A 19,138-nucleotide genomic window follows, 5' to 3' on the forward strand; every position below is an offset into this window, starting at 1 on the left:
ATTATATTATTATTCTCCAGCCCTGTGTTTTATCGTTCAATTCCCCTATGTCTATGTTCAGCTCAGTAACATGTGGAACTGGAAGTAATCCTCAGGTTACTGCTTTATAGATCCTGCTTTTCAATCTCACTCCTAGCTTTCTGAAATCTACTTTCAGAACCTTTCCTATCTAAATCATTGGTACAGGCATGCACAACAACCTCTGGCTTTTCATCCTCCCCCCAGAAGAATACCCTGCAGGTATTCGGTGACATCTTTGGCCCTGGCACTAGGGAGGCAAATTACAATCCTGGAGTCACGTCAATGGCCACAGAAATGCTTGTCAGCTCCTCTAACTAACTAATCCCTTATCACTAATTATCCTTTTCTCTGCTTCTTCTCCTTTACAGCTGAGCTGCCTATTGTGCCATGAACTTGAATATGACTAAAGTCTGAAAAACCAGCACCCTCACCAGTATGCAAAGCAGAAAACTGATCAGCAAGCGGGACATCAAGGGACTCCTGCACTACCTGCCTGATTCTCTTCGTACTGCCATTCCCTCCCTGTCCCCATACTCTGAACTTATGGTGTGACTCCAGTCGCTGCTTGAGCTCCAAAACCCAGAGCTCCGATTTCTGCAGCTGGTGACGCATCCTGCACATGAAATCATTGAGATCACAATACATCCACGACTTCTCACATACTACTTCTCGCTGCTCCGCCATGCCTTAACTTTGCTTCAGTTACGTTAACTTTATTTTACTTTGGTTTACTGATATAAACTTTATTTTACTTGTCCTTAACTTACTAAATCTTACAACCGTTAATAAACCTTATTGTACTGATATATCCAACTAATACCTAGCACACATTATTAATTGCAATAAACTTTACTTAAAGCACTTCTTTCCCCATGCACCAAACTCCCATGTGAACCTAATTCACTGCTCAATCGGTCTACATCTCACCCAGTACATACCTCAGCAAAGGCCTCTTCATTATCTGTACATTTCATTTTGCAGCACCATTGGTGCTGGTGATGTGGCGGTACTAGGGTGTATTTTATTACAATCCCTGGTGGCACCCCAGTGACTGCACCATGATGTAGATGCCTTCAGCGATGCACCTCTGTGAGCGGGCTATGCTCTGCAGCATCTGCAGCATCATTACGGGGCTGGTTTAGCTGGCTTTGAAAGCAGACTAACGCAGGCCAGCAGCATGGTTCAATTCCCGTACCAGCCTCCCCGAACAGGCGCCGTAATGTGGCGACTAGGAGCTTTTCATAGTAACTTCATTTGAAGCCCACTTGTGACAATAAGTGATTATCATTTTATTTCATTTTGCCAATGTCCACCTGCTTCTGGGACACAGTCCTCAGCGACTGGGACATGCTCTGATGCACCTCAGCAATGCCCACCTGTCACTGGCTCATGCTTTGCAGCACCCCAGTAAGGTTCACCTGAAGCTGGGACACGTCCCCAGCATCTGGGACATTCTCCGCAGTGCCTCAGCAACGGGCCTACCTGAGAATGTAACATGCTCCACAGCACCTTGGAAAGGTCGACCTGTGTCAAGGACACATCTCCCAGTGACTCAGACATGCTGCTGAGGCACTCCGCCATGGCTGTCACTGACTGAGCCAAACCTTGGACATCACTACTCATGCTGCTGACATCATACTCCAGGTTCTCTATTGCAGTCGCCACCCTAGCAATGTTGGCCTCGGTGCCACTCATTGCCAGTGTTTTCTACTGCGCCCGCAGCCATTGGGACTCCTAACTTCATCTGTGGACCTGCTGGAGTATCACTGACATCCCCCTATGAATCTCACGGACGTACCCATGAACTGTATAATTTTCAGGTAAACCTTGTCCGGAGGCTCCGCATCTGACTGGGACTCAACTAGGTCCTGGGATCCCACAGACCTCCGACTACTGCCTGGCCTGGACGTTCCTACCTCCACCTGATGTCCAACTGCAACTGCGTGGCGCTCACCACATTGTGCCCCAGAAGCCTGTCCACTACTTTCGCCCACCGAAGTATGTGTTTCTGCGCTGGTGGAGGGTGGGGATGCCAGCTATGATGTGATTATAGCGGCATCCTTGGAGCTGTCCTCTGAGGTGCTCTCATGGGAGGCAAGTGGGGAGGGGAGAACTAGAGTGGTGGGGAACCACCCCAGATGGGCTGGCACTTTCGCATGATGATCCTGCGGGAGAATGGACATGTGGTCAGTGAGAAGGAAGGATCATTATTCTGGCATGAACTACTCACTTGTGACAGATCATCTGAGTGGGAGCCGGTGGATACACACTTCTGCGGCGCAGGCAGATCTCGACGTCAGTGACCGATCTGTCCTCGGCCACCCTGCGACCCATTCCCCGTAGGAGGTGAGGACTCTGATTTCCGGCACACCGCCGCCCACCTGGGTTCTCTCCCATCTGTTGTGGGCCAATGTCTCCTGTGGGCCACAGAGAGGGCATCGTGAGCCACACATTTCATGCATCGCAGGAAGGGGGGGTGCATGGGTGGGGGGGGGGGGGGGGGGGAAACAGGTGTGGGCACCATTGCTGGGCATGGGTGGGCTAGGGCACGTTATGATGCTGGGCAGGGGCAGTGCCAGGTGCAATGTCATTCGGGGGGGCAGGACCAGTGCCAGTGGGCCAATGCCAACTCACCCAGGTGGCCCAGTGGAAGTCGTTTAGCCTCTTGCAGCATCTGGTGACGGTCTTCCTGGTCACACTCCCTCTGCTGCCGGCCACTGCATATCAAAGCTCCAAAACCTAAGACTTGGCTCTCCACTCTGCAACTGGATCCTTGACTTTCTGGCCAAGTCAGTAAGAATGAACACCAATGCCTCCTCCACAATAGTCCTCAATACCGGTGCCCCGCAAGGCTGCGTACTTAGCCCCCTACTCTACTCCCTGTACACACACGACTGCGTGGCAAAGCTTGGTTCCAACTCCATCTACAAGTTTGCTGACGATACGACCATAGTGGGCCGGATCTCGAATAACGACGAGTCCGAATACAGGAGGGAGATAGAGAACCTAGTGGAGTGGTGTAACGACAACAATCTCTCCCTCAATGCCAGCAAAACTAAAGAGCTGGTCATCGACTTTAGGAAGCAAAGTACTGTACACACCCCTGTCAGCATCAACGGAGCCGAGGTGGAGAGCAGTTTCAAATTCCTAGGGGTGCACATCACCAAAAATCTGTCCTGGTCCACTCACGTCGACGCTATCACCAAGAAAGCACAACAGCGCCTATACTTCCTCAGGAAACTAAGGAAATTCGGCATGTCCACATTAACTCTTACCAACTTTTACAGATGCACTATAGAAAGCATCCTATCGGGCTGCATCACAGCCTGGTACGGCAACTGCTCGGCCCAGGACCGCAAGGAACTTCAGAGAGTCGTGAATACCGCCCAGTCCATCACACGAACCTGCCTCCCATCCATTGATTCCATCTACACCTCCCACTGCCGGGGGAAAGCGGGCAGCATAATCAAGGATCCCTCCCACCCAGCTTACTCACTTTTCCAACTTCTTCCATCGGGCAGGAGATTCAGAAGTCTGAGAACACGCACGAACAGACTCAAAAACAACTTCTTCCCCACTGTCACCAGACTCCTAAATGGCCCTCTTATTGACTGACCTCATTAACACTACACCCTTTATGCTTCAACCGATGCCAATGCTTATGTAGTTACATTGTATATCTTGTGTTGCCCTATTATGTATTCTCATGTATTTTCTTGAATTTTGTTTAATTCCCTTTTCTAATGATCTGTTGAGCTGCTTGCAGAAAAATACTTTTCACTGTACCTCGGTACACGTGACAATAAACAAATCCAATCCAATCCAATCCAATCCTCAAAGGCGGCACTGGCTGCCCTGCGGCTGACCCTCCGAGCCCTTTGGAACAAGGCAAACCATCTGGACGCCAATGTTTCCAACTGTCTGGCCAGGTCAGCATCTCCGAATCTTGGAGAAGGTCTCCTTGGTGGCATGGCTGTGTGCCGTGTGGGGTTTGCTCTGCGAGATGGGTTTAAGTGCTGCTCCACCTCATTAGCAGGGTGCTGCTGGGAGTGGTCCCGGGGAATCATCCGGCGGGACAGGCATTTGTGGCGTGATGCCCGTGGGGTCTTGTTAAGTGCACCAATTAAGCCGTGTGGAGTTTGCACGTTCTCCCCGTGTTTGCCTGGATTTCACCCTCACAGAATGCATCTTTTATTTATTGTCAGTTTTAATTATTTTTGCTATCTTCTTAATCCAGGTGCTCAAGCTCAGACCCTCTATGAAGACTTCCTGCCTCAGCTGATTACATTAGTTACAAAACAAAGTGGATCTTTGACAAACTATAGACTGAATTTAACACTTGGAATAAGTCTATATTCACTACAATGAAGGAAAAAGTTATTTAAACACTGTCACATACATGTTCACCTATGATGCATGATGTACAGCTACCTAAATGGGATGACCATCACTATAGCATATACAAGGATGAAGATACTGCTTAAATGGTCTGATTAACCAGAAATATTTTCAGACCAAATATAACAAAGGTAAGAAATAGGAAGTAGTGGTTAGACATGGATTTTCACCTCTGAGCTTTACATCCACTCTAGACAGAATTGATACAATTTCTCTCTGAATGCAAACCATAAGAATGCTATTTAAATTAACCATGAAGGGTTTCAGTCTAGTTCTTTAATAGACAAATGAGCACAGAACAAAATTGACCGTAGTTTGGAATTGAATTGACAATCTCAGTCAGGTGAGCTGTAAGCCATGGGGTTGCTGGTGTGGGAAACTTTAAAAAATGTGACACTGATGGAGTTTGTCGTATCTTCTAAGGTTGGGATTGGGTTGAATTTTTGGACACAGTAATAACAGCTTTACTTTGCATTTAACTGTGTTGTACTTAACTTGATTTGCTTAATGTTTATTCATGGGAATCAAGAACAGAAAGCCTTCCCTTGGACAGTACAAAACAAAAAGCAAGGACTTGCATTTATTTATCGCCTTTCACCACTCAGGAGATTTCAAAGCAGCTCATAAACCCATACCCACATATGAATTAGGTGAAGGAGTAGGCCACTCGGCCCCTCGAACCTGCACCGCCATTCAATAAGATCATAACTGATCTGATTGTAACTTCAACCCCACATTCCTGCCTATCCCTGATAACCTTTCATAACCAATTGCATACATTGCACGGAGATCCATCAGCCGACATTCTCTGACCCCCCCCCCCATGGTAAGTTTCTCAGTGGTGGGAGATGGCCTGCCATTGGTCGACGGCAGGATCTTCCGGTCCCACCGTTGTCAATGGAATTTTCCAGTGAATCACCCCACTCCACCAGGAAATGCACAGTAGGGGTGTGTCACCAGCAGAACTGGAACAGCCTGCCAGTGTAAACAGCCGGAAGATCTCATCCATCATCTTAAAAAGCAAAGCAATTCACAGTAAAATAAAAATCTGAAATTTACTTCTGTTAGGAGACATGGCATCATTGAACTCTATACCATTATTCAGATTGTAACAACTTTCAAAAAAATCTATTGAAAAATTTTAGCTGACCAGAAAATTTTAATTTAATATAATCTTAACTTAATTTCTTATTGAAAATACAAAACATTTATTTCACGAAACTCACTGGTTTATGGATGATTAGTTTAGTAAAACAAGTTTCTTAATTAATTTGTCTGAATTGGTGTTAATGATTTGGAACTATCAATAATCCTGAGCGATTATATTGTAAATGTCTGGAAATGATTGTCAAATAAATTGCCAAATGATTTAAAACCATTCCTCAGAAGTGTTTGATGGGCTGACAATATTAACCAGTGATCTACTAACTGATTTTGAAATCAATGTTATGCTCACAGCCCAGCAATGAGACGAAGGGAAATAAATTTTCTGGCTCTTTGAAGGCCGGGGGATGGGTTGAGTGGGGGTTGGGGAAACGGAACACTTGGACTGAAGACATTTGTACAGAAGTCTGATGTCTTTGTTTCAGAACTGGATGTTCCAAGGGTCTGACAGCATGGTAGGAGGTCATGGCAGGAGCACCTCAATGCAGCAGAAAAGGTAATTGAGGCAATCAAATTGGCAACTGAAAGCTACTTTATGTGTTCTTTTCTTCATTTCCTGGAAAGGAGGTAGAAATCGGGGCCGAGATCTATGGGGGGGGGGGGGGGGGGGGGGGGGCGTGGGAGGGGGTTATATTTAGGATTGAGGCGGGTAGTTTGGGATAAAGCTGGGTTGGGATGGTTTGTGTTTAGGGCAGCACGGTAGCATTGTGGATAGCACAATCGCTTCACAGCTCCAGGGTCCCAGGTTCGATTCAGGCTTGGGTCACTGTCTGTGTGGAGTCTGCACATCCTCCCCGTGTGTGTGTGGGTTTCCTCCGGGTGCTCCGGTTTCCTCCCATGGTCCAAAGATATGCAGGGTAGGTGGATTGGCCATGATAAATTGCCCATAGTGTCCAAAATCGCCCTTAGTGTTGGGTGGGGTTACTGGGTTATGGGGATAGGATGGAGGTGTTAATCTTGGGTAGGGTGCTCTTTCCAGGAGCCGGTGCAGACTCGATGGGCCAAATGGCCTCCTTCTGCACTGTAAATTCTATGTATTCTATGTGTTGTGTTGGGATTAATTAGTGATATTGAAAATTTTGTTTCAATGAAAATATTTTTTAAAAAGAAAGCACGAGCCTTCAGAGCCTCGCCAAGTAAGTAGATGTGACAAGCAAGTGGGAGGTCAGTGCTAGTTTCACTTGACAAAGATCAGGTAAGCGAGCGTGGCCTGCTAGAGTGGGTAGAGTAGTGTGGGCATCGCATATCACTGTCAACAGTAAGGGGAAAGGTGTCAGGACTCAGGAGCATGCTGCCAGTGGGGAGAAGGCGACTGGATAAGTGTTATTGGAAACTGAGAGTGCCCACATGCCCTGGACATTGAGATCTCTAGTGAGTAGAATAGGGAGAGAACTTTAGCCACAGGTACTTGTACAGCAGCAATCTAAGGGTTATTAGGAGCACTAGCCTCAGGTTTGGGACAGAAGAGAAGGGTGCAGAGGAGAACATGAGCCCTGCAGTGAGGGTTTACTGTCAGAAGTTGAAATGTCTTCAAATGTCCAAGTAGCAGTGTCATCAAAGATTGTGCCTCTCCAGGGAGGCCATCACAAACCTGTATCCCATGATGCTAGTCACACAATTCCAGCAATGGTGCTGAAGGTTGCCATGGTACTAAACATCTATACCTTTGGTTCTTTTCGAGGTCCATTGGAAATATATGTAGAATCTCCCAATCTGCAGCATATTGATGCATCACAATGGTGAACATTACCTTGTTCAAGTAGACCAGCCAATATATCTGTTTACAGACAGTCAAGCGAAGTGAGCCATCGGTTTTGGGGCCATTGCAGAATTTCCCCAGGTGCAGAGTGTCATTCACTGCACATAATGCCCTTAAGGCTCCCACAGGCCCACCAGCTGTCTTTGTGAACATGAAGGGCTTCCACTCGATCAATGTGCAACTTGTCTGCAGATGAAGGCTTCTCCTGTGTTGCCAGCTGAGGTGGGAATAGGCTGTTGACCTTGCTGCCTCAGGACTTGAGATGACCATGGCAGCTGTCCTCTGGTTGCCCAAGGCCTAGTGGGCTGTAGTGTGCTGAGGGTTTCCTGCATCTTCCTGGTCACTCACTTCTCAAGCGGCAGTGGCTCCCGCTTCCGGTCGTGACTTTGTGAACTTGGGCCTACCCACAAAATCTTTCCGTTTCAGTGGCATTTTCACAGGGATCTTCTAGAAGGTAAGATCACAAGTACTGTTCAATGAAAAGGCCATTATTTTGAGTGGAGGTCAGTTGCACTGCTCCAGTGTGGCCTCCTGTGAGAAGTGTACAAGAGGATTGCACTAATGGAAGCTTCGAAATGGAATGAGTTACAGCCAGAGCTAAGTGAAGATGAAACGTAGAATGCAATGACATAGAGAGAATGAAGGTTACCATCTTTTCCAAATACCTCTCACTTCTACCTAACCATTTTTTGGAACAGAGAACCATGGCCATAATTCCCTCATTGGATGGTGGAACACTGATTCTGATTGGACTGGGTACTCAAAGCCTCTTTTATTCTCTTCCCCAGTGCTAGTATACCTTAGTGGGTTTCCATTTATCATTGTGTCCTAAACCAAAATTGAGTGGTTTAGAATTGCAAATTGTTTTCATATTTACTGCAATAAAACTTACAAACATTTGTTTAATTCTAGTTGGTAACACCCCCTTTTAATTTGGAGCGCAGCTCCGAAAGCTAGTGATTGGAAACAGACCTGTTGGACATTTTAATTTGGTCACTGAACATGAACAGTTTTAAAAAACAGACTGCTGTTCCAATTTCTGTAAGAAACTTATTTTGACATATGTGTTACCACAGTCAGTTTAAAGCAGATTTCTAACTAGGCCGAGGAGAGGACCCCAGCTAACTTCGGACAAACACAGATGAATTAATTTGCAGATTCAGTTAAATGCATGACAACCAATTATTTTGAATTTATATTAAGGTTGTGAAAAATTCAACCAAGCTATGACAACTGCTGAACAACACTTGTTATTGAAATAATTTGTGAAAAGATGGTAACCAATTGGAAACATCACAGGAAAGAAAATTAACTAACACCAATATTCAGACGAGCTTGTCAGAAAGAAATGGACTAAGATTCTGAAATTTTTTTATTATAAAATGGCTTAGTGTTATATTGTAACTCATATCAATAACAAGAACATAATAAATCTTATTTATATGCAACCTTTAACATAACAAAACTTCCTAAAGTATTTCACAGGAATGCCATGAAAAGCTGACATGGTGCCACACATTAGGAAATATTAGGGCAGATGACCAAAATCGTAGTCAAAGTGACAGGTTTTAAGGAATGTCTAAAATGGAACAGAGTAAGAGAAAAAGAAAGTTTAGGGAGGAAATTCCAAACTTAAAGCTTTGGCAACTGAATGCATGTTCGTTGATGGTTAATTAGGATTGCTCATAAGCCCCGAACCTGCAGAGCACAGATCTGAAGGTTGTGGGACTGGAGGAGAGAGGGAGACAAGAGGCCATGGGGATGTTTCGAAACAAGGATGAGAATTTAAAATCATGGTGTTGCTTAACTGCTCGCTCGAAGCTACATCGCGACTCAGACATTGGTAACTTGGTGAAGCAGTGCAATTCATGCCAAGAAAACCAGAAACTCCCTCCTTCGGCCTCCCTACACCCATGGGGGCTGCCAGTGGCCACAATCCAGGTAGGCTTTGCTGGGTCTTTTCTAGGTTCTATGTTTCTGATCCTGGTGGATTCATGGTTGGAGATACACCGTATGGGTTCCATAACCCTCCACACTGCGATCGAGAAACTATGACAGCCTTTTTGCACGAGTGGCACACTGGAAGTCCTGTTTTCTGACAAGAGCACAACTTTCACTAATGGGGAATTCTAGGCCTTAGTGAAATCAAATGGCATCAGATATATTAGAACAGCACCATATCACTTGTCGTCTAATGGACTGGCAGGACAGCCGGAGGTCCGTCCAATTGGAGATTCATGGTTGGCATTTAAACCCACAGTTCTGTCCCGGGCCGACATCTCTGTAGACCCCAGGACTAGAACACAAGTGTTGTGTGCCGTGGCAGCAACCCTTTTTGTCACTTTAACAAAGGCAGTTATCATTAGAAGATTAGCCTTGGCAAAGTAATTATGCATAGGATATCAAAGACTAAATTGGAAACTTATAAATCAGAAGATAGTCTAATACCTTGAACACAATTACCAAAAATGGTTTCCTATTGTTCCCAGGCATGCTAACAAATTCTCTCTCTAGATGTCAAATTTAAAAAGATTTGAAAAAGAGAGGGATAAATCAGAAATCATGAAAGCTGTGGCAAGATTAGATGTTGAAAGACTGTTGAATGCAGTGAAAAGGCAATATGAAAATGAAAATCACTTATTGTCACAAGTAGGCTTCAAATGAAGTTACTGTGAAAAGTCCCTAGTCACCACATTCCAGCACCTGTTCAGGGAGGCTGGTACGGGAATTGAACCGTGCTGTTGGCTTGCCTTGGTCTGCTTTCAAAGCCAGCAATGTAGCTGTGTGCTGAACCAGCCCATTGCAAGGAAAGGTGGAATTCGGCAGTTAGGCCCCTGGGAAAGAGGAATTTCAGGTAGGATATTGTGTACTTTGTATTAATTTTGACACAATGAGAATGCAGCAAAGGGGAAGAATATATATGGGACAACATTTTTGAAAGTTAGAGGAGGGGACATGTAGAAGAATACTTTCGAGTAGTTGGGCAACACAGAATTGAAAAGGGTTGTGATGAAGAGATTAAATTTGAAAACATCACTTACTCCTGTTACAAAATAGAATTCGCTTTACTCTTAAACATACAAGCTTCGTAAACAGCTGAAAAATGTTTTCAGCATGTATTATGTCTTTCTGTATCGGAAATCCAGCCATAGTGTGTAAAATGGCTTACATTTTCACAACAGCTAATGGCAGTCACGTCACACTGAGTTAAGTAAATATAATGTCACTGGAATGTCTAGACTTTGCGATCTTTTTTTGATGGAATACAAATGAAACTGTTTGGTAATGCATGCATCACTTTCTTTCTTTATGTTGCTTTTTGCACTCGGTACCCTCACCTTCAAGTTGGTCATATGTATAATTAAACTGAATCGTGCAGAATGTGTAGTCTAATGTCATCAAATGCTATCAAGAGCTTGTAAAGGAAAATCCATTCTCTGTAATGTATCTTAGCTGTGCAACACAGTTCATTGGTCTCTTGATGAATGTGTTGTTGCTTAGTGCATGAAGGCGAGTTGCTTTATTACTGGTAGCTTTGCAGGTTGAGATAGGACTAAGGACAACAGCACTATAATCTAGTTATATGTTGAACCCAGGCAGTGCAGGAGAACAAACTTCACTAACCCTTTCAGAACTGAAACCTAATAGGTTCAAACAAATTTCAATCCTTTCCAAATCAATTTAAACTTTTATAAACTAACTTGATGCTCCATTATGGTTTTGATTGGAATATGCACTGTCACAAGATGCAACCCCTTCAAATGAAGTGAGGTCACATTTATCTATTCAGGTGGATATTGAAGATTCCATTGGTATATTGAGGGTTTCCTAATGTCCTACATACCCCATTAATAAGCTGAATAACTTGTTCAGCTTGTCGCTGGTTGTGCAACATTAAAGATGCAAGATGACAAGATGGTAATGTAACAAATTTCCATACTTCAAAAGATAATTGATCTTGTGAAGCACTTAAAACATGTTTGTTGATCTAATTATGTGCCATATGAATGTATTGCAGGGGCTGTTTAGCATAGGGCTAAATTGCTGGCTTTGAAAGCAGACCAAGGCAAGCCAGCAGCATGGTTCAATTCCTGTATCAGCCTCCCTGAACAGGTGCTGGAATGTGGCGACTAGGGGCTTTTCACAGTAACTTCACTTGAAGCCTACTTGTGACAATAAGCAATTTTCATTTTCATGTCATGGATATTTGGTTTTTTTTATTTCTCCAATGAAGGGGCAATTTAGTGTGTCCAAACCTCCTACCCTGCACATCTTTGTGTTGCGGGGGTGAGACCCAGGCAGACATGGGGAAAATGTGCAAACTCCACACGGACAGTGACCCGGAGCTGGGATTGAACCCGGGTCCTCCACAGCGTGAGGCAGCAGGGATAACCACTCCGCCACCATCCCACCTTTTATATTTATTTTATAAAGTAAATTCTGAATAATCACATGCTGTATTATTACAGATTATAATTAAGTTATTGATTTATGTTCAGTTGGTAGCACTCCAACCTCTGAATCTCAAGGTTCTAGATTCAGGTCTTACTCCAGGACTTGAGCACAAAGATCAAGGTTAACACTGTTGGAAATGCCGTCTTTGGATGAGACATTAAACAGATACCTCGGTCGGGATTCTCCCCTACCCGGCGGGGCGGGGGGTCCCGGCGTAGCGGAGTGGCGCCAACCACTCCGGCGTCGGGCCTCCCCAAAGGTGCGGAATTCTCCCCATCGCCCTTTGACATTCAATGGCATTACCATCGCTGGATCCCCCACAATCAACATCCTGGGGGTTACCATTGATCAGAAACTGAACTGGACTAGCCATATTAATACTGTGGCTACCAGGGCAGGTCAAAGGTTAGGAATCCTACGGCGAGTAACTCATCTCCTGATCCCCCAAAGCCTGACCACCATCTCCAAGGCACAATTCGGGAGGGCAATGGAATACTCTCCACTTGCCTAGAAGAGTGCAGCTCCAAAACACTCAAGAGGCTCAACACCATCCAGGAGAAAGCAGCCCGCTTGATTGCTAACCCTTCCACAAACATTCAAACTCTCCACCACTGACGAACAGTGGCAGCCGTGTGTGCCATCTACAAGATGCACTGCTGTAACTTACAAGGTTTCTTTTTTTTAATAAATGTTTTTATTGTTTTTTTTTTGAACAAGGTATAATTACCGTTTTGTACACAGAATAAGAAACACACATATATATATACACACATTTAGAGAAGAAGGGCACACCCCAACATAAAAAAAATACAATAAGGAGAAAGGCCTTCGCTGGTTTGCGCATGCGCCGGTGCGTCAGCGGCCGCTGATGTCACCACCGGTGCATGCGCGGTAGGGTGGTCTCTTCCACCTCTGCCATGGTGGAGGCCGTGGCGGCGGCGGAAGAAAAAGAGTGCCCCCACGGCACTGGCCCGCCGCAGATCGGTGGGCCCCGATCGCGGGCCAGGCCACCGTGGGGGGCACACCCCGGGGTCCGATCGCCCCGCGCCCCCCCCCCAGGACCCCGGGGGCCCGCTCGCGCTGCCAATCCTGCTGGCAGGAGAGGCCTTTCAGCGGCAGGACTTCGGCCCATCGCGGGCCTGAGAATCGCCGCGGGGGCCCGCCGACCGGCGTGGCGCGATTCCCGTTCCCGCCGATTCCTGGGTGGCGGAGAATTCCGGCCACGGCGGGGACGGGATTTACGCCGGACCCGGGCGATTCCCCGACCCTGCTGGGGGGGGGGGGGGGGGGGGGGGGGGGGGGGTCGGAGAATTCCGCCCCTCATCCTGCTCAGGTGGTTGGGAAAGATCTCATGGCACTATTTTGAAGACGAGCAGGGAGTTATCCCTGGTGTCGTGGCCAATATTTATCCCTCAATTGACATTAAAACAAATTATTTGGTCATTATTGTAGAGTAATGGGTCAATGGATATGTTAATGAGGCCATGGTGATATTAATAATGTGGAAGTGACATCAGTAGTCTGATGATTGAGAGGCTCCAAAAGAGCTAGGTACAGTATAGTATTTTTCTGAACACCATCATGTGTTTACCCTGTGGTCTTTGTAAATAGTTCTTAATAAATTGTTTGAAGTTAAACTACACTGGCGCTCTTTAAGTCTGTCATCGGGAAGAAAAGTCTCATTAAGGTTCAGTAAGATGAGAAAGCATGGAATAAGTAAAACCTCACTAAAGATACTGCAAAGGCAATGGGCCCTGACAATATTCCGACAATAGTACTGAAGACTTGTGCTCCAGAACTTGCCGGACCCCTAGCCAAGCTGTTCCAGTGCACCTACGACACTGGCATTTACCTGGAAATGTGGACAATTGCCCAGGTGTGTCTTGTACACAATAAACAGGAGAAATCCAACCCAGCCAGATACCGCCCTATCAGTCTGTTCTCCATCATCAGCACAGTGATGGAAGGAGTGATCAACAGTGCTATCAAGTGGCACTTACTCAGCAATAACCTGCTCAAGGACGGTCAGTGTGGGTTCCGCCAGGGTCACTCAGCTCCTGACCTCATTACAGCCTTGGTTCAAACATGAACAAAAGAGCTGAATGCCAGAGGTCAGGTGAGAGCGACTGCCCTTGACATCAAGGCAGCATTTGACCGAGTATGTCATCAAGAAGCCCAGCTAAACTGGAGTGAATGGGAATAGGGGGAAACTCACCGCTGGTTGGAGTCATACCTGGTACGAAGGAAGATGGTTGTGGTGGTTGGAGGTCCATCATCTCAGCTCCAGGACATCACTGCTGGAGTTCCTCAGGATAGTATCCTAGGCCCATCCATTTTCAGCTGTTTCACCAATGACCTTCCTTCCATCATAAGGTCGGAAGTGGGGATGTTCATAAATGACTGCACAATGTTCAGCACCGTTCACGATTCTTCAGTTAATGAAGCAGTCCACCTCCAAATGCAGCAATGCGTGGACAATATCCAGGCTTGGGTTGACAAGTGGCAAATTATATTCGCGCCACACAAGTGCCAGAAAGTGAGCATCTCCTTCAAGAGAGGATCTAACCATCGTCCCTTGACATTCAATGGCATTACCATCACTGGATCTCCCACAATCAACATCCTGGGGGTTACCATTGATCAGAAACTGAACTGGATTAGCCATATTAATACTGTGGCTACCAGGGCAGGTCAAAGGTTAGGAATCCTACGGCGAGTAACTCACCTCCTGATCCCCCAAAGCCTGACCACCATCTCCAAGGCACAATTCGGGAGTGCAATGGAATATTCTCCACTTGCCTAGAAGAGTGCAGCTCCAAAACACTCAAGAAGCTCAACACCATCCAGGAGAAAGCAGCCCGCTCGATTGCTAACCCTTCCACAAACATTCAAACTCTCCACCACTGACGAACAGTGGCAGCCGTGTGTGCCATCTACAAGATGCACTGCAGTAACTTACAAGGTTTCTTTTTTTTAATAAATGTTTTTATTGTTTTTTTTTTGAACAAGCTATAATTACCGTTCTGTACACAGAATAAGAAACATATATATATATATGTACACACATTTAGAGGAGAAGGGCACACCCCAACATAAAAAAAAATACAATAACATATGAAATGGAATAACTGGTGGGGTATTGTGCACCAGCTCGACAACAGCATCTCTGTACATCTGGCAAAATTACTCACCCCACATAAGGAGGCAACTGCCTGCGGGGGGGGGGGGGGGGGGGGGGGGGGGGGGGGGGGGGGGGGGGGGGGGGACTAGGGGGGCAAGCACACCTTTGGGTGCCGGGGAGAAAATCATAGTGTGCGATATTTGGCTGTGCTGTGTGTTGCTGTCGCCCGCCCTTCCTGGACGGGTCTCACTGCCGTCCCACCTCGCCCCAGCTTCTGCCGCTCCTCCCGTCCTCCATCTCCAGTTTCCTCGTTCCCCGCTCCTGGAGATATCATGCACGTTTTGGCATCCCGTGTCCTCCCTCCGGCTCCCGCTTCCCTGCCCCCCACCGGCCCTCCTCTCCCGTCCCCGTCCCCCCTCCACGGTTCGCCTCCCTCTCCCCAGGTTTAGCTGTCTTCCCCCCACCACCACCCCCGTGGTTCGCCCCTCCCTCCTCAGGTTTAGCCATTCTCCTCCCCCCCCCCCCCCCCCCCCCCATCCCTCTGGGTGGTGCTGCTGACCGCCAGCCAAACAGGATTCTACGGCGGGCGATCAGGCAGGCAAAGGCAAGGGCGTCCGCCCTCCTCCCCAGGAATAGATCTGGCTGGTCTGAAACCCCGAAGACCGCCACTATCGGGCATGGCTCCACCCTCACCCCCACCACTTTGGACATAGCCTCGAAGAAGGCTGTCCAGTACTCCACAAGTCTGGGGCAATACCAGAACATGTGGGCGTGGTTGGCCAGGCCTCTTTGGCACTGTTCACATCTGTCCTCCATCTCCGGGAAGAACCTACTCATACGGGTTCTTGTTATGTGGGCTCTATGTACCACTTTTAGCTGCGTCAGGCTGAGCCTTGCGCACGTGGAAGTGGAGTTGACCCGATGCAGTGCCTCGCTCCAGAGTCCCCACCCTATCTCAATCTCAAGATCCTCCTCCCATTTCTTTCTTGTTGCGTCCAGTACGGTGTTGGCCCTTTCTACCAGTCGGTCATACATGTCGCTACAGTTCCCTTTCTCTAGGATACTTGCGTCCAGTAGGTCTTCCAGTAGTGTCTGTCGTGGCGGTTGTGGGTACGTCCTTGTCTCCTTTCGTAAGAAGTTTTTGAGCTGCAGATACCGTAGCTCGTTCCACCTGGCTAGCCAAAATTTTTCTGTCAGTTCGTCCAGTGTAGCGATCCTGCCATCCGTGTATAGGTCCCTGACTGTCAGTGTCCCTCCGTCCTGCCTCCACCTTTTGAAGGTGGCGTCAGTCAGTGCTGGTGTGAACCTATGGTTGTTGCAGATGGGAGCCTTGTCCGACATTTTGGTCAGGCCAAATTGCCGCCGCAGTTGGTTCCAGGATTGGAGGGTGGCTGTCAGCACTGGGCTGCTGGAGTGTTTTTTGGGTGGGTCTGGGAGTGCTGCCGTGGCGAGGGCCCGGAGGAAGGTCCCCATGCAGGAGGCCTCCTCCGTGCGCACCCACTCGGCCTCTGGCTCCTGGATCCATCCCCTTACTCGCTCGGCTGTTGCCGCCCAGTGGTAGAATTGTAGATTCGGGAGGGCTAGCCCCCCCCCCCCGGATTTTGTTTTTTGTAGGACCTTCTTTGGAATCCTAGCATTTTTACACCCCCCCATACGAACGCCATGATTAGTTTGTCCATCACTTTGAAAAAGGCCTTGGGGATGTTGATCGGAATAGATCTAAACAGGAAGAGGAACCTGGGCAGTACATTCATTTTGATCATCTGGACTCTCCCCGCGAGGCAGAGTGGGAGTGTGTTCCATCTTTGCAGGTCCTTTTTTACTTCCTCCGTCAGACTGGTGATGTTCCATTTGTGGATCCCTTTCCAGTCATGGGCTATTTGGATCCCCAGGTAGCGGAATTTGTGTCGGGCTTGTTTGAACGGCAGCCCCTTTAGTGCTGCCTTCCTTCCCCCCCCCCCCCCCCCCCCCCCCCCCCCCCCCTGCGGGTGAACTGGGAAGATCTCGCTTTACTCATGTTGAGTTTGTAGCCCGAGAAGGCTCCAAACTCTTTCAGGAGCGCAATGATTCCGTCCATGCTGCTCTGTGGGTCCGAGATGTAGAGGAGCAGGTCATCTGCATAGAGTGAGACTCTGTGCTCTCTGCCTCCCCTTCGGATCCCCCTCCAATTTTTTTTTGCTGCCCTGAGCGCGATTGCTAGCGGTTCGATTGCTAGTGCGAACAGCAGCGGGGACAGTGGGCATTCTTGTCTGGTGCCCCTGTGCAGCTGGAAGTATTGGGAGTTGGTATTGTTGGTCCGTACGCTCGCCATGGGAGCTTTGTATAGGAGCTTTACCCAAGAGGTGAACCCTGTTCCAAGCCCGAACCGCTCCAGTACCTCTATGGGGTATTTCCATTCGACTCTGTCGAAGGCCTTTTCTGCATCCAGGGAGACGATCACCTCTTGTGTTCTCTCCCCGGAGGGGGTCATAATCACGTTCAGTAGGCGCCTGATATTCGAGGTAAGCTGTCTACCTTTGACGAAGCCCATCTGGTCCTCTATGACTACCTCGGGTACACAGTCTTCTAGCCTTTTGGCTAGGATTTTGGCCAGTATTTTGGCGTCTGCGTTCAGCAGTGAGATGGGTCTGTATGACCCACATTCCGTTGGGTCTTTGTCCTTCTTAGGTATCAGCAAGATTGAGGCCTGTGTTAACGTGGGTGGCAGTGTACCCCGAGCTAGCGAGTCTGTGAACATCTCCCGCAGGTGCGGGGCCAGCGCTGTCGCGAATGTTTTGTAGAAGTTCGCCGGGAATCTGTCCGGTCCCGGCGCCTTCCCCGTCTGCATGGAGCTAATGCTCTCCATGATCTCTCCCAGTGCTAGTGGTGCTTCCAGGTCCCGTTTTCTGCCCTCTCCCACGACTGGTATGTCCAGTCCATCAAGGAACCGGTTCATCCCAACCTTCCCCGTTGGGGGCTCTGAGGTGTACAGCTCTTGGTAGAAGGCCTTGAAGGTTTTGTTAATCCTCTCTGGTTCTGTTTCCAACGTGCCTCCGTTACCCCTGATTTGCGCAATTTCTCTGATGGCTGCCTGCTTTCTCAGCTGGTGTGCCAACAGGCGGCTGGCTTTGTCTCCGTGTTCGTACAGGGTTCCGCTCGCCTGGCGGAGTTGGTGCACTGCTTTCCTGGTGGAGAGCAGGTCAAAGTTCCTTTGTAGTTCTTTCCTCTCCGCCAGGAGCTCTACGGTCGGGGCCTCGGAGTATTTACGGTCTACCTCCAGTATGGAGTCGATCATCTTCTGCCTAGCCACCCTTTCCTCCCTATCTCTTTGCGCTTTGAAGGCAATGATTTCCTCTCTTAGTACGGCCTTTAGCGCTTCCCAGAACGTGGAGGGTGAGACCTCCCCGTTTTGGTTGTTCTCCTTGTACTCTGCTATGGCCCACACTATCCTTTCGCTGAAGGCCTTGTCAGTTAGTAAGGCACCGTCCAACCTCCATGTGGGGCGCTGGGCCCTTCCCGTCTCTAGCCGCACGTCCATGTAATGTGGAGCGTGGTCTGATATCACAATTGCTGAGTATTCCACTTTGTCTATCCCTGGAAGCACCGTTTTCCCCACCACAAAGAAGTCAATTCTGGTGTACACGTTGTGTACTGGGGAGAAGAAAGAGAATTCTTTCTCCCCCGGGTGGGCGAACCTCCAGGGGTCCACTGCTCCCATCTGCTCCATAAAGTGACTGAGTTCCCTTGCCATGCTTGAGGTTTTCCCCGTTACGTACAAGGTTTCTTAGGCAGCACCTTCAAAACCCACGACCACTACCATCTAAAAGGACAAGACCAGAAGAAAACTGGGAACCCCACCACCTGGAGGTTCCTCTCCAAGTCACTCACGATCCTAACTTGGGAAATATATCGCCGTCCCTTCACTGTCACTGGGGTAACATCTTGGAACTCCCTCCCTAACAGCACTATGGGTGTACCAAACCTCAAGGACAGCAGTGGTTCAAGAAAGCAGCTCAGCACCACCTTCTGAAGGGCAACTAGGGATGGACAGTCAATGCTGGCCTAACCAGCGACACCCACATCCCATAAATTAATTTTTAAAAAGCTCGGCAACAACATCAAAACAATGATCCTATTGCTGTTTGTGGGTGTTTGCAGTGCGTAAATTCACTGCAATGTTTCGTGCATTCCAACAGTGACTACGCTTGAAAAGTACTTCATTGGCTGCAAGTGTTTTGAGG

The 19,138-nt window shown here is 47.9% G+C and overlaps 1 protein-coding gene across 11 annotated transcripts in view; it reads left to right on the forward strand.

Moving 5' to 3' along the window:
• The window catches only part of LOC119950604, a 342,477-nt gene that overhangs the window by 92,135 nt on the left and 231,204 nt on the right, over positions 1 to 19,138 (forward strand). For 9 of the 11 annotated variants that reach the window (XR_005457369.1, XR_005457368.1, XM_038773179.1 and 6 more), the window contains 2 exons: positions 4,259 to 4,550; positions 6,009 to 6,079. The gene's annotated coding sequence lies outside the window, so the exon portion shown is untranslated. Of the gene's footprint in view, positions 1 to 389; positions 723 to 4,258; positions 4,551 to 6,008; positions 6,080 to 11,360; positions 11,411 to 19,138 lie in introns of those variants that run through there. The other 2 variants (XR_005457370.1, XM_038773181.1) reach the window with 2 other exon arrangements.

Source organism: Scyliorhinus canicula, chromosome 16, assembly GCF_902713615.1.
Source record: "Scyliorhinus canicula chromosome 16, sScyCan1.1, whole genome shotgun sequence".
Taxonomy (NCBI): domain Eukaryota; kingdom Metazoa; phylum Chordata; class Chondrichthyes; order Carcharhiniformes; family Scyliorhinidae; genus Scyliorhinus; species Scyliorhinus canicula.